The 13608-nt window shown below is 38.5% G+C and overlaps 1 protein-coding gene across 10 annotated transcripts in view; it reads right to left on the bottom strand.

The window, feature by feature from the left end:
- Positions 1–13608, bottom strand: part of LOC113939724 (speckle type BTB/POZ protein) — a 65652-nt gene that overhangs the window by 28813 nt on the left and 23231 nt on the right. For 6 of the 10 annotated variants that reach the window (XM_027626239.2, XM_027626235.2, XM_027626234.2 and 3 more), the window contains one exon: positions 3918–3968. The exons of 3 other annotated variants lie outside the window; for them this stretch is intronic. The gene's annotated coding sequence lies outside the window, so the exon portion shown is untranslated. Of the gene's footprint in view, positions 1–3917; positions 3969–8916; positions 8940–13608 lie in introns of those variants that run through there. One more of the 10 variants, XM_035724654.1, reaches the window with a different exon arrangement.

Genomic DNA, 13608 nt, shown 5'->3' with positions numbered 1-13608 from the left:
AGTTAAAAAGTTAAAGTTTGGGAGTTGCTGAGTAACAGCTACAGGAATCCAGGCACACTTATAAAACAATAAAACATTTTCAAAAAGAAAAGTATCAGTTCATCTCACTCCAATTTTAAATAACTCATTCAGTATGTTCCAAAACTAGGGGTGCCTGGGTGGCTCAGTCATTAAGCATCTGCCTTCAGCTCGGGTCATGATCCCAGGGTCCTGGGATGGAGCCCCGCATCGGGCTCCCTGCTCCGCGGGAAGCCTGCTTCTCCCTCTCCCACTCCCCCTGCTTGTGTTCCCTCTCTCGCTGTGTCTCTCTCTGTCAAATAAATAAATAAAATCTTAAAAAAAAATATGTTCCAATACTATACTCTCCCTTGATCAAAAAAAAAAAAAAAAAAGTCCAGGAAAACTTGGGATAAAAGGTAAGCCTGTACAGCTAAATGGGGGAGTTCCTAAATCTGTAAGACAACAGTAACATAAGCAAGTTTTCTAGAATAGGGCAATCCTGGTTATAGAAAGTACCACTACAACAGCTGCCAGGAATTCAGGCTAGACCTTGAGAGTTCTTTCAAGTTGAAGCCTATATAATAAAATTCCAGTATACTGATAAAACTGAGGCAGATCTTTAGCATCTTTACTTAGATTTGACCTTAAATTTTCACATCTGACATGCGGTTTGATTCCCTTAAAATTGACATGTAAACATATTTAACATTAAATATATACACATGTAAACATGTCCATGTATAAATATATAGAGACAGACATATCTCGGAACACATAACTAAGTTTTTTCTATACCAGGCTCATTTGTAGAACCTATTTTCTGCCGTAGCCAAATATTTATCTAATTAAGAGATTGAATTATTCTCGCAACTATTGTTATTTAAGGAAAACTCAGAAACAAGTATACTAGTATGTATGCAGGTCAGTACCTTTAAGATTCCCCAGTTTACAGATAACTTAGGCAAGCATAGACACTGAAATGATTGTAAGGGTTAGATATACTTTCAAACATAAAAAGGCTATTTTACCTTCTTCTCCTCAATCTAAGTGTTATAAAATGGAGATTTACAGAAATAGCTTGGCTAGTAAGGCTCATCCAAAGCCAAGATGAAGATGAACAATAAGGTACATGAAAGAATCTCAAGTCATGGAAAGCAGTGGAATAACCAACAGATAGCTCCCACTGGCTCCCAAACCTTAGTGTGTGCTGGCTGTTTACAGGCTTTTACTGCCCTTCTCTACAGGTTATAAATAACTGCAAAGTGTCCTTGTCCCCAAGGAGACCTTTGCAGCCAGCTCAAAGGTTAAAATATGGAATAATTCTCACTTTGTATGAAACTCTTCCAGTTACCAGAAAAATGAAAGAGCAAAAAAATTTATTGCCCATCTAAGTTAAAGGCTGGGGAATCATTCCCTCTCCCTAAAATCTATCATTTATATAAAAGTTGTTATACAGACTTCTTTGCATAGTTCACCACCCCAAAAATATATCCAGGGAGAATACAATACATGCTCTGTTCCAAAAGCAAAGGTCTGTCCTGAAAGGGGCAGATGCCACTCAACAGTCTTATAGGATAGCATCTCTTCAGACCTTAAAGAAAGACTTCTTGAATTCTTTTGCTTTTTAATTTAGGGAAAAATGACTAACTGAGCTAAATGCATCTTGTCTCCACTTGGATGAGGGATCCAGCACAAGCAATCATGGTTTCAACAAGCATAGGTTTCACAAGGTCTGGGCTAATACAATCAGGTGAGGTGCTAATGTTAATTACTGAACCCCTGCTAGGAAAAAAAGTAAAAACAAAAACAACTCTTCCAACTGCTTTAAAAAAAAAAAAAAGGCAGTGTTCATCAGATCAAGCTTCTCCACACATTACTTTCAAAATCCATCATTTGGGAGATGTCTGAAATGGAAAGACAGGAATCCAAACAAATCTGTTTATAAAGGGGCTATTTCACTTCAAAATGGATCTCAGTTCCAAAGGAAAACACCTTTAGAAATGAAGTTAGATAGGCAAAACCAAATAATCAGCAACTTCTCTCTTTTCACAAATTATAATTATGTGTTGATTCCACTGATGACTTGGACAAAAATCTCCAGGGCCACAAAGAGCAAACTTAGGAAAGAAGATTTTAACACATCCCACGTGTTATCAAAGATTTCTCCTCTAGGTTGAGAAAATTCATTCTAAAACAAGAGCTAGAACAGAATTTAAAAAAAGAAGGAGGAGGAGGAGGAAGAGGGGAAAAAAACCTTATGGCTAAGAAGATATGTTTATTATATAATTATATTCTCAAAGCTGTTTCGAGATTTGGGAGGTTATAGTTTTTCACCCTCTCCCCTCAACTACAAACTACGAAGAACCTTATAAAATTCAAATAGTAAACAGATGAAAGGCTTGGCCGTAATACAATTTAAGTGTGTCCAATCTGCAAGGAGTTCAAAAATAGAAGACTCATTTCATGAAACAAACAGGCAGAGGTTGCATAACCCCACAAGGTCCTCTGGCCTTTCTGGAAACCAAATTCAACATGCAGTTCTCTTTGGCCATCAATACTTTAGTCAAGCCATTTAAAAATATTTCTTACTAACACAATTTGGCTACAGAAAGAGCTCAAGGAATACATAGCAAAGAAGATCATCTAAACTGGTCTTAAGGTATACTATGTGTACTAAGTTTCTTAACTTCAAAGCTGAAAAGGCCCATCCACTCCAGAAAATTTGGTATACTACAAGCGCAACCAATTCTCTTCAGCATTAACTACTACTATCTAGCAGTACAGAATTTGGTATTCTCTGGAGATACTGTTCTTTATAAGAGACACTCAGGTGTCCCTTCAACTATGAAAGAAAGAGAGTGAAGTGTATTTTTGCTTTAATCTCCTTTAACCGTGGTCTTACCAGAAAAAATCTGATGACTGTTCACATGGATCCATGTCCATGCTCCTTGCTTAGAAACCATCTGCAGAAAATAAATTCCCTCTCCTTCTAAAGTTACTAAAAATAAGCCAATTTCTATGTTAATGTTAAGGTTCTAACTAAGCTAAATGGAACAAAGGACGGGCAGGAAGTTCTCAGTTTTAAATGTTCATTCCAAAATTCATGACACAAGGAAAAAGTAAAACCACACAGGCAGACAAAACAGGGGCAAGTTAGACAGAAAGTCTGTCTTAACAGAATTTCCTGGCTCCCAACAATTTGTGTCAGATTTTAAAAGACTAAAATGCAGTAATACCTATTTTACCCAATAAAACTCTGTAAAAACATACATAAACATTTGAGGCATGAATCTCATATGAAAAAGTAAAAATTTTAAGATACTGGCCTAAATGGCAGGAACATCTTTTCAAGTTACCCATAAAGAGATGAGCTCTACATACATACACAAAGGCAATCTGCTCAGAATCAAATGCCTTGCTTTATTTCCTTTTATAAACTGTAATTCTCATTTCCCTGAAGATCTTTTCTAGGGAGAAAAATCATCTTACTCTAAGGTCTCTCTCTCTATATCATCTATTATCAACCACTGATTACAAACGTAAATCCCAACTTTTCTCCCTTCCACCATTAGTGTAAAGCCTTATATTATATGCTGCAGTCACCAGAGAAGATCTGAACAAATAGCTATGGTTTACTCCAGGAAAGAAAATTTAAAATAAAACTTTTCAAGGCACATATGAAAAATGTTTCTTTAACATCATTTGTAATGCTCATTATTAAAAAACAACAACAAACCTTACATGTTTACCTTCTATGACTTCCAACTTTACATACCATTTTGCACTGAAATGAAACCGTAGATTGCACTCAAGATGTGCATTTTTTAAAGTCATGGTAAATATGTCTGTGTATTTCATTCTGCTTTTTTCCTCATGATCTTAAACTATGTTTAAAAGAAAACTATGTAAAAACTCACCAAGTTAAGTCAGTAGGAAGACTCTAATTTGTCTTGTCTAACAGGAAACCTCTGTTGGAAATAGAGATGATGAATCAGACTTAACCAGATTCTGAATCTCATACAAGTCTTTACTTATTTTGGCTATTCTGAAAGGGAAACCCTTACAAAAGCAGGTTATACATTTGCTAGGAATTCCTAGTCAAAAATCACCATTCTTATATTTTATCACTAGTTCTGGATATGCTATTTTTTAGTCATCTCTGAAAAAGATTATACTTTGATATGGAAGTCTGAAAAATCCAAGCTAATTCCTTTAATCAACTGGCCTATGAATGCAGCAAAAATGAAATAAATGGTTTGCTTCATGTCAACACGTACAAGATGGGGGTCATCATCACATTTGCCAGTTACCTCACAAACTGTTGAAAGAATTCTTATTTCATTTTTATGTCAAATGTCCTTTTTAAAAAGTGCTCTGTGGGTCAACTACACGAAAGCAAGATACATTTAAGCAAAGCAATGTATTCTATGGTTTTAATGAACAACTACCATAATGAGGTTCCTGGTGAAGACTGAGGCGATGTCTTGGCTAAAACACCCCCACCACCCTAATTATCTACCATAGCCTACAAAGTAACTCAAAACAGAAACAGGGCTAAGAGTGGTTGCCAGGCTTTCAGGAGCCTAACATAAGCAGAAAATTCTAGCACTCTCTTCCCTTTTGTGGGAAAATGAAGTACTGCATACATACTGGGTGATTCCTTAAAAATAGAATCTTTTCTTGAAAATCTAAACATTAAACTTTAACTGGTACACCTACAAATAAACTTCTCATTTTCATAAACCAGTCTAGTTACTATCAATAATGGAAGGAGCCCTCACCAAAAACTGTCCTCAACTACTGATGCTAAAACAGGCCAGTCTTGATCAGAAGAGTTAAGAGTAGCAAGAGTCAGGCTGAATTCATTTAACAAATATTTACTCAACACCAACTGTGCAAGGCATTCTTTCAGACACAGAGGTTAAAAAAAAAAGACAAGGTTCCTGACCCTCTGAGGGTAGACAGACAAATACCTCTTAAGACTCTGTAAGTAGTCCCAGGCAGAAGATGCCAACCAACTCTAAGAAATGAAAATGCTGAGTGTTGGTGATTCTTAAAACAGAAACCAATACCTTTAGTCCCTTACCCTGTAAAATAATTTTTTAAGTGTAAGGTTTTGGTTTCTCAGTTAATTTGCTACAATGAACATTTTCAGGCCCAGTGGATTAGCAAAATGTAAGGAGTCTGACAATACTGATGAGGACTGGGAGGAACAGGGACACCTATCACACTGTAGGTAGGAGGGCAAATTAATACAACCACTTTTGAAAAACAGTTTATTATCTAATAAAACTAAAGATCTAGCAATTCCACTCCCAAAAATGGCCCAGAGAAATTCCTGCACATCCATCAGCACACGTGACAAGAATGTTCTTAGCAGCCAAAAACATCAACAGTAGAATGGATACATAAATTATGGTACACTCATATAACAGGAAACTATATGGCAGTGAAATTAAACTACTGTTCTACATAACAACATGGATGAAGGTTACAAACATATTGTTAGGTTCTGAAAGAAGACACAGAAGAACACATACTATATTATTCTATTTATATAAAGTTCAAAAACAGACAAAACTAAATTATAATGGTTTGTAAGGATTCCTAGGTGGTAAAATCATAGAGAAAATGACTATCACAAATGTCAGACTCTCCACAAGAGTATGGGTTATGATCTAAAAGGAATACACAATTTAGCAAGCTTCTGGGTGCTGGCAATGAGATATTTCTAGGTCTAATTGGTGGTTATATAGGTACTTGCTTTTTATAATTCATCTTTAAACTATAGTTATGTTTTATGTATTTTTCTATGTTTTATATTTCATAATAAAAATGTGCGAGACATATGTTAAAATACAGTAGCCACAAAGGTACACACACACATATATGTATGTATATATCCTCCTACATCTAAGAGTGAATACAATGTCTTGCATAGAATACACCCTTGTTTTTTTTCCAAGACAATTCATAAGGAGAAATCAGTAATAGAGAAGGGTCACCTAGGAATGAACACCTATAGACAGACTTTCCTATCATACTTTCTTTCTTTGAATTTAAATGAAATACCTAAGATCTGTATTTCAGGGAAATTTACAGTACTGACACAAATGTTTAAATCTGGCTACTCACCAGGAGCCATTAGTTAAAACCAGTCATTAGTTAAATAAAAAAAGTATTATAAGAAATAATCCAGGGGTGCCTGGGTGGCTCAGTCGTTAAGCGTCTGCCTTCGGCTCAGGTCATGATCCCAGGGTCTTGGGATCAAGCCCCGCATCCGGCTCCCTGCTCCACGGGAAGCCTGCTTCTCCCTCTGCCACTCCCCCTGCTTGTGTTCCCTCTCTGTGTTTCTCTCTGTCAAATAAATAAAATCTTAAAAAGAAAAAAAAAAAAGAAATAATCCAAAGTTTCTGAAAGCAAAGCCAAGATACAGTATTTTTTGGTATTACCTTTTTAGCTTAATCATGGCCTCTCATGGAACCTCCAGTGACTTCCCATCTCACTTGGAGTAAAAGCCAAAATCCTTGTAATGGCTGAAAAAGGACTGCACAATCGGACCTCATTACCTCTCTGGCCGCACCTCCAATTATGTTTTCCTGACCTCACTATGTTCCAGTCAAACTGCCCTTCTTTGCTGTTGTTCCTGAGACAGAACAGACCCATTCCTGCCTCAGGGCTTTGTACTTGCCTTTTTCTCTCCCTGGGTAACTCTTCCCCTAGATACTCTCCTGGCACGCTCCCTCACCACTGTTGGGTCTTTCTGTTAATAGTCACCATCTTCTGTGAGGCCTTCCCTGACACCCTTAAAATGTCATCCCCTTCCCCAAGGCCACAATCCTATTCTTCCTTCATTACTTCATTTTTTTCTCTAGCACATAAAATCATCTACCCTACTATATCTGGAATGTATGAAAGGCAGACTCCTGTCTGTTTGTCCCCAGACTGTGTCTGGCACAAGGGAGGCCAGAAATAAATGCTTATTAATCTCTTTTTCTTTTGGATTTCTGTTCTTGAAAGATTAGACAGTAACTCCATATATTTAAAAAAAAAAAGTTTCCCCTCTATGTCAAATTTATTAACAAAAGTTTGTTTTACTAACAAGTTTCAGGTTTATTAGTATCAATGAGTCACGGGTAAGGTAAGACCTATAAAGAGTTGATACAAAGCTGCATTTTCCCCCTAACAAATGTGCAGTCCCTGTTCTAGTAATAACAATGCTGGGAAGCCACTGAGAGACAAGAACTCTGTTCTAGCGCACTGGTGTGCTTGTAATACTGGCGTACCCACTACAGGAGCTTCTTGACAAGACATTGCATGAAGACTGCTGCCTTTAGTTAGGCTTTTTAGTTTTTTTTAAATGAGGTTTTATTTTAATAGAAGGGGAAAAAGGTGTTTTTAAAAAGAATTATGTAAACAAAATATAATTTCAAGAAGAAAGTTCTATTTTTACTCCCACAAAAACGGAAGGCTTCTGTTATGCATCCTGATGAAATATCCCAACACGGTAACTACAGTTAGAGGAAAAAAAATTATTTTTGAGTTAGGTCCCAAAATTGTTATAGTAGTTTCCAGAATGAAAGGGAAAAAAAAAAAACTCCATACTGTTAGTGTATCATATTATCTTATTCTAAAGAAAGATTTAAAATAGGAACATCTCTCCCCAGTATAAATTGTGGGATTGATGTGATAAAGAGCAGTTGAACTCCATTCAAACCTAGTGATTACAGTGGCAAACGGGAAATAATTCTCTAAACAAAACTGCCTATCAGGTGACACGACAGATATATCTGAGCATACAGACAGAGCTTATACTTTTGATGGAATGCTTCGCTCAAGTTAAAACCGGAGTAAACTTAGATCCAAAGGTTACTTTCCAACCACAGTACTTGTGACCTGAACCATATCCTAAGACATGAATAAATCTGCGAGAAAATACACAGGCATCTGATATTGCACGGTTACACTTACTACTAAGGCTTCAACATTAAGGTCTGATCAATTTTTAAAAAAATACTTCACACATAAATTCTTATCAAATTCTCAAAGATAGTTCACATATTCATGAGGTGAAAATATCATGACTATATATTCATACATGACGTGGTGGCCCAAATTAGTTGTTAAGAAAGGAAGTCCTACTCAAACACTTGCAGCAGGCAGAGTGTATTATTAGAGAAGAGTAACAGTTTTCATGTGTAACACTTCAGCATTCCAAGCGCTCAAAGCTCTGAATAGCATCCATGTTTAAAGGGGAAAAGACACGGAGCATAAAAATTAAAAATATACTCAACCTTGCAATGATTAAGAAAGTATAGTGGATTAAAGAGTCTAGACAAAAAAATTATAAATGAAAACTCCGATCATTGAAACATATGGTCCCTGAAAAAAATTTATCGGTAATAATTCTAATATAAGGTGAAGGCTTATATTTTTTTAATGCTTAATTTGGCTAAGAATGCTCCAAGGAACTCTTTTATGAATATCAGCTATGTCTGGATCATGCTGAATTTAGAAGATAACACAAGAATTCCCTGAACTGGACTGGAGATCAGTGCACAGCCCTACGCTTGGTGGGACGTATTCTAGGAGTTAAAAAGTAGTAAAAGACGAAGGGAGAAAAGGAAGAGGTAAGGAGTCATTGACATTTATGAAAAATAGCTACTGGACATGAGACAATAAAAATACAAAATACTGGAATGCAAAAGTTGCCAAATTTATCAGATTCCAAAAAGAATCCATGGGAAAAGAAAATTTTAGAACCTCTGACCCTAACAAAAGAAGTTGGCATTCTCAGTTATAAAAGGGTCTCCTCATCCCTGCCCGTCCCCCCAAGTGATGATGTGAATACCAAAGTGGTGGCCCAGGTGGGAGAATTCAGGTAAGATACTGAGGAAAGAAAACAAACAAACAAACCAGGGAAGCAGCAAGAACAACCATCACAACAACAAGGAGGAGGAGGAGGAAAGCACAGGGATCCACGTGAGGCTGTTGTTCACTGGAGTTCTGTCTGTAACAGCAAATAAAGGGAAACAACTTAAAGATCCATCAAAGGGCTTGGAGAAACTGAAATATTCATAGTGAAATAAAAATTAAACAGCTAAAACGAGGGACCTAGATTTATATGCATCCAGATGGACAGATCTTGAAAAACAGTAAGCAAAAAAACAAATGACTATCATAGAATTTATATATTCACACACATTCTCTCTCTCTCTCTCTCTCTCTCTCTCTCTCACACACACACACACACACACACACACACACACACACTGTACTGCAAGGATGCACACTGAATTCAGGGTAATAGTTGTCTCTGGGGAGTGAGGGTGGGAAAAAGAACAGAGGAAGTAAATAAAGAGGGATTTCAGCTAGAGAGGTTTGTCATAATCTTTCCATTTTGTTTGCCTTTTTAAAAAATGTTTCAAAAACAATGAATTCAGAAGAAAAAGTAAATTGGAAAAGATTTTTTTAAATCGACATCAGGGAAATATTTTAAATAGACAATAATGTAGTCTGAATCAAACCAAAAAAAGCCAATGAATTCAGACCAGATCTTTTTTTTTTAAAAGATTTTATTTATTTATTTGAGAGAGAGAGAATGAGAGACAGCATGAGAGGGAAGAGGGTCAGAGGGAGAAGCAGACTCCCCGCTGAGCAGGGAGCCCGATGCGGGACTCAATCCCGGGACTCCAGGATCATGACCTGAGCTGAAGGCCGTCGCTTAACCAACTGAGCCACCCAGGCGCCCAGACCAGATCTTCTTAATAATGAAAAAACTAGCTCTTGTTGGTAAAATACTTTTCCCAGTTGACTGGAATTACATAGCACTGGGCTTACGTAAGCAGAGGGAGGAGGAGGCTGACTTCATATACCCCAGCAAGAAAGCACATTTTATTTTATGATTTTTATTTACTTATTTAATTTTGAGAGAGAGGGAGAGAAAGCATGTTTTTTTTGGGGGGGAGGTGGGAGAAGAACAGAGGGAGAGGGAGAAGGAAGAAAGTGCTGGGCGTGGAGCCCCTCATAGGGCTCAATCTCATGACCTTGAGATCATGACCTGAGCCAAAATCAGACTCAGTTAGTCAGACACCTAACTGACTGAGCCACCCAGGCACCCCCAAGAAAGCACACTTTACGTACAACTAATACAGTAACCCAGCCTATCTTCAGGTTGTCAATCCTTAGAAAGGAACCAGGTTTGCACAGAGGAACCTTCTCTTACCTCTCCACCATCAGACCTTCTAACCTCCTGAAGACCTGTCCTCCATCCTTCCCTAATTTTATTCATTGCCCTTACAGGACTAATCCCTCCTTCTTTAATCACCTCAATTTTTAGTGCCTGAACTCAAAGACGGATTTTTTTTAAAAGAAAACTTGAGACTTTCTGAAATGATTTTAAGCTTTTTCTCCTCTTTCAATTACGTTTTGTCCTCTCTCTTCCTTTGCTTTTTGCCATCCCCAACCTTTTTTTCCCCCTTCCATTCTCTTGCTGATCAACAGTTGCTTTCAACTGCTCCTAAGCCTCTGGCATATTTATACTTTTTGCTTCTTAAGGAAAAGATACTCCCAAACCAAGCAAAATCCCATGCCATAGCCCAAAGGTCAACTAAGGGGGAAAAAACTTAAAGTCAAAAATACTAACCATATTTTGCTGTCTTTCATTTTGGCATGAGGACCAGGAATACAGTTCCAACTACCAAATAAGACAGCAAAACCAAACTTCCTTTCACATTTTATCATCTTTATATCACTGAAATGTATCTGGGGCTGCCTGTTTCATAAGACACTTTGGTTAAGAATTGTAAGACCACTGAGAATAGGTAGGTACAGTTAGGTACGACAACCTAGTGGAAACCGCAGCCTCAAGATTCACAACAGAGGTACAATCCACGCACTACTCCCCCATCCTCCTGGTCTTCGTTAAAAGTACTTCTGAGGTCATCCTGTGTTAAATGCTTTAAGCTATATAACCATTTCCTCACAAATATCAGTCACTGCCTCAGTCTCCAAAGTACTCTGACATTCATGATCTTATTTGGGATTTTTAACAGCTCTGCGAGGCATGTGGAGCAAGTATTTTACAAATAAAGAAAGAGAACTCAGAGGTCATGATCACATGGCTATGAAGGGATCTGAATTCAGAACTCAACTCTTTTGAGTTCTCCTAACCCAAAACTTCATTATTCCTATGACTGATTCTTAGATCAGGTATGGTCTTTTATTCGACATGTAGGAAATGGAAAAATATCTGATAGAAGGTATATTTATATACTCTAGCTTTCAATTCCCATTTCATTTTCAAGAGGCAACTCTATTGAAAAGTATGCTTTTTTTCCTAATGAATTCTGAACACCACTATTAAGGGAGACCTGGGCTGATCATTGACAGGCTCATGCCTACTTTCAAGGCTGGACCCTGGGAACAAATCACACGTTCTAATACTTTAAGAAAGACTTTCCATACATTAGCACCTAACCATCCTTAATTTTTTTAAAAGGCGTTCTAACATGCCAGAGTAATTTTCTAGCCTGAGTTTCCAAGAAACTAGTGTCTTTCCCCCAAGCTCTCTCTCTCCATTGCCATAAGCTCACAGAATTGAAAAGCCCAATTTCTATCATTAATAGTGATTTGAGATGTATACCACGACTAGAGTACTAAGCAGCGCCGTGTGCCGCCCAAGTGCCTAAGCCAAAAAGACCCCGCTTTTCCTAGGGTTCCCATCTATCAGCAAGTCCCGTCAGCACTCTTGCTTCCTAACACATTCCACATTTATCCATTTCTATGCACTTTTCTCTCACCTGAACTGGTGTTAACAGGTTTCTAATTGATCTCCATCACTAGAAAGGATACTGGCAACAAACCAGGAAACACTAACACTGGCATCCTCCAATCTAGCTTTCCAGTCTTACCCAATGTGACTGTTCACATTCAGTCAACTGCCAGACTCTCCAATTCCACTGCTCAGCCCACATTCACAACAGAACGTGGCTATACAGACCGGATTCCTCCCTAAGGATGTGGGATTACAAAGATAAATTTGCCACTCTATCTGTTCTTGGCCCTGTATGAACCTCTTTTCCCTTTCAAATTCAACCAAAACTTTACTGATTAAAACTGCACAGACGTGATTTGAGTCTGATCCTCAAGATGTTTTTATTTTTTTTTTAAAGATTTTATGTATTTATTTGAGAGAAGAGAGAGCGCGCTCACGGGGGGGGGGGGGGGGAGAGGGAGGGAGAGGGAGGGAGAGGGAGGGAGAGAGAGGGAGAGAGAGGGAGAGAGAGGGAGAGAGAGGGAGAGAGAGAGAGAGAGAGAGAGAGAGAGAGAGAGAGAGAGAGAGGGAGAGAGAGGGAGAGAGAGGGAGAGTGTGCACATGCACAGGCACGAGTGGGGGAGCGAGTGGGGGAGCGGGAGAGAGAGAAGCAGACTTCCCGCTGAGCAGGGGGCCTGACGCAGGGCTTGATCCCAGGACCCAGGACTAGGACCTGAGCCGATGGCAGACCCTTAACTGACTGAGCCACCCAGGCGCCCCCTCAAGATGTTTTTAAAAGGCTCCTTTATTTCCTGAAAACCCTCTCCTTTGAAGTAAAGATTTACCTTATCAGCCTAATCAAATTATTTTCAAATAAAGTGACCATCTTGAGAGGCCTATTGATTATTTAAATTTTGGAAGAGTAACTTTTCCCCACCTATACAAGCAAAGACAGGTATTTATCCTAAATCCAACAACTAATTTTTTTTTAAGATTTTATTTATTTGAGAGAGAGAGAGAGTGCGTGTGAGCGCACAAGCAGGGCAGACGAGCAGAGGGAGAGGGAGAAGCAGACTTGAGCCTGACGTGGGGCTCGATCCCAGGACCGTGAGATCATGACCTGAGTGGAAGGCAGACACTTAACTGACTGAGCCACCTAGGCGCCCCCCACCAGCAACTAATCATAACATTACTAAATATGTTTCTATTGCTGGAGCCCTAGAGTCAATCAACCATAAAGAATATTCATTGAGTATCTCCAGTCCCATGCTGAGCTACCAGCTTTAACACTACCAATTTCTTTGCCTGTTGTTTTTTTTTTTTTAAGATTTATTTATTTGAGAGAGAGAGACAGTGCAAGTGCAAGGCGGGGCATGGGGGGGGGAAGGTAGGGGGAGCAGAAGGAGAGGGAGAGGGAAAGAGAGAATCTCCAAGAGACTCCCCACTGAGCACAGAGCCCTACACAGGGCTCGATCTCATGACCCTGAGATCATGACCAGAGCTGAAAGCTGAAATCAAGAGTCGGACATTTAACTGACTGAGCCACCCAGGCGCCTGTACTTGGTCTGAATAAAGAGAAAATTGTTTCTGACCTTGAAGAGCCAGGAAAAGACTCAACTCATGGTTAAAAGAAGAACTGCTCATATTTTCAGGAACTGAGAGCTTCTCCTCAATATATGTTTTCTTCCTTTAAACAATTTCCCTACCATCTTTCACAGTACACTTCAACTTTAAATAGCAAGCCCTTTTGAAGTCACAAAAATTATTTCTCCATCTATTCAACCCCTGGATACCAGATGGAATGAAAACTCAGTAAAATCAATTTTAAAAATCTAGAAGAGTCAGCAAGGTAT

The sequence above is a fragment of the Zalophus californianus genome, chromosome 16 (genome assembly GCF_009762305.2).
Source record: "Zalophus californianus isolate mZalCal1 chromosome 16, mZalCal1.pri.v2, whole genome shotgun sequence".
Lineage (NCBI taxonomy): Eukaryota > Metazoa > Chordata > Mammalia > Carnivora > Otariidae > Zalophus > Zalophus californianus.
The sequence above is the reverse complement of the archived record's forward strand: the minus strand, read 5'-3'. Positions and strand labels throughout refer to the sequence as shown.